Below are 2,909 nucleotides of genomic sequence, written 5' to 3' on the forward strand. Positions count from 1 at the left end.
ATAATTAGAGAATATTGCTAAGCTACCGTTGGAGACACGAGTAAAGAAAAAGAAGGAATTCTTGAAAGCATATGAACATAATGAGATGTTGCGGGCAGCTTTCCAAGGCGAATGGGAAGCTTTGATATGGTCAATCACCGAGGATGTCTATGAAGAAAATTTTAAAATGCTTATTAAGCATTGGAAGACCGCCTACCCCGATGTCATTACTTACTTGGTCAAAGATGTGTTGGAACCTAATAAAGAAAGGTTCGTGAGTTGTTTCACAAATCGGCACAAACACTTCGACAACCAAGCCACAAGTATGGTAGAGTCGGCTCATTATCGGTTGAAGAAGAACCTTTTTGGTTGTGTTGACACTTTTGTCACGGTTTTTGATGCAATTGATGAATATTTCAAAAGTGATGTTGTGAGAATTAAAACCGCGTTCGAGCATGACCTTATGTTTAGACACAAGAATTATGGTACTAATTGGCTACGGAATTAACTTATAGAGTCTCCCATCTATGCATCGACTTGTTGATGAAAGAAGTGGATTTGATTAAGACATTAGGCGCCACCTTGGAGGAAGAGTGTGTTTGTACAATGAAGAAATCTATGGGACTTCCATGCCGCCATGACCTACTTCGGTACAAGGATGGTATCATACCATTTGAGGATATTGATCATTTTTGGAAACAATTAAGCTTCGATCCTCTCCCAACCGAAGACGATGAGGATGATCTAGAGATATGGGACACGACAAATGGGAAAAAATTGGCGGAGATGTATAGGAATATGTCCCGACCTCAAAAGAAATTCCTATGGGACAACATGATGCCGGTCATGTATCCTTTCACCCAAGAAAATATTTTGGAACCGGAGAAGAGTGACCCGAAAGGTAGGAAGAGTAAGAAAATGAATAATTTTCAAATAGACAAGCCAACAAGGAACTATTGGCTAATAAAAGGAATCCATCCGGCGTTGAGTACCATGATGCAAGGTTTGAAAAGGCAAAGAAAGAAATTGAGAAGTTGATGAAGGAGGAAGAAGTCAAAGTTCCAAAAAAACGAGGTCGCCCGAGTATTCAAAAATCGGAAACAAGTAACAAAGAGGTGAATGATAATGATTGTCCGTCACAAGCTAAGGATAGTAAAGAGGATGTCAAGGGGAAGGCTAAGATGTATCCTTCACAAACTAAGATAAAGGAGAAAAGGACCGTACATGAAATTGGTAGGATGAGAGGACCCAAAAGAGATAAGTCCGGTAGGTATTTGAGGCCTATCAATTTTATATACGATAACTACTTGGAAGATCTATCGCCAATAATTCATGAGCATAGCATAGCAATGGACGACGTGCAAGGCGATGGAAATTGTGGTTATTACGTCACGGCGGAACAACTTGGTCCTTTTATGTAAGGGAATAATCCGGTTCCCCCTGAAAATGAAGTGAACTATATTCGGCAACGATTGTTACAAACCCTACGTAAAAACAAAGAATTCTATAAGACAATGATGAGAACAGGTCCAAGAAAAGATGCAGGGGTGGCAGCTGAGTACGTTGCATTCGAACATCGTTTGCATGGGGATTTTATCATTACCGAAGAACATTGGATGACAATGCCCATTTGTGGGTTTTTAATAGCGGAGACATTCAATTGCGTCGTACATTGTTTCGCATGGACGGGTAGTAGCTTTACTTACGCGCCTCCAACAAAACCTTGCAATGATGGTGTAAAGGATAGAAGACTTGTTCTTGGATTTGTTCAAAATTGTCATTTTATCGGCCTCAAACTTAGACCCGGTTGCCCATTACCACCCTTGATGAGTGCAGCCTTTTGGCCTAGATTTGAAAATAATTTTGCGATGGATTAGTGTGCAAATTATGCGACAGAAATGGATCTTTGGAAATCTTTGCATGTGCAGACTCCAAGTGGACAAGTAATTACGTTTTCAAGTGATGAGGATGAAGATGTTAAGCAAGAGGTCAGTGAAGATGTTGAGAATGAGGTCAGTGAAGATGATGAGAAAGAGGTCAGTGAAGAGGATGAGAAAGAGGTCAGTGAAGAGGATGTGATTCGTTTAGGATTTCCATAAAAAATGTTTCATGGATTTATCCGTTTATTTTGTGTCAGGTTCGGCTTATAAGAACAATTCACTGAAAGCCGAACCTGACAACAAAAAAATACCAGAGTTTTTTTGTCAGATTCGGCTTATAATATTATTTCACTGCAAGCCGAACCTTGAAACTTTAAAAAACCAGAATTACTTTGCTAGGTTCGGCTTGTAGTATATTTCTGAAGAAAGCCGAACCTTTCATGATTCATGAACACAAGAATTATTATATCATTCCAAATAGACTTTTCAAATTCATAGAAATTGTGGATTACATCCCTGCTACATAGTAGGCTTGCAATTAATTTCTAATATCCTAAATAGGTAATGAGAAACCTTCTAAGAATGTGGTAGTGATCTTTGTATTTGAAATTCTTTCCCTTCCATCGTCTCCATTCCTCTAGAGCTCGAACTTCAATCTCAGAGTTTGTTTCACCTTTGAGTCGATATCGATTCACAATCCGAACTAAAGCTATGAAGTCTGTGACTTTTTTCTTAATACTTATAATTCGGAAAAACAAGGACGCACTATCCCGGTTGTGAGGATTACCTGTTTCCGTGCTGAAGGCTTCATGAATTCTAACCAAGTAGTACATACTCATCAGACCATTTACTCGTCGTTCTTCACCCTTCTTTGGATAGTATGCTACATAATTAGTGCAAAGAGATAAATCTTCTTCTAGAGTAAACTTAAGAGTTGGGGGTGCCATTTGTTGAGCATATATGAAAAAACATGTAGGTATATATAGAATATAGTTTTACAACGGCTATATCTTTCAAAAAAAGAGTCGTTCCTAGATTTTCGTGAAAAAA

The sequence above is a fragment of the Papaver somniferum genome, chromosome 7 (assembly GCF_003573695.1).
Source record: "Papaver somniferum cultivar HN1 chromosome 7, ASM357369v1, whole genome shotgun sequence".
Taxonomy (NCBI): Eukaryota; Viridiplantae; Streptophyta; class Magnoliopsida; order Ranunculales; family Papaveraceae; genus Papaver; species Papaver somniferum.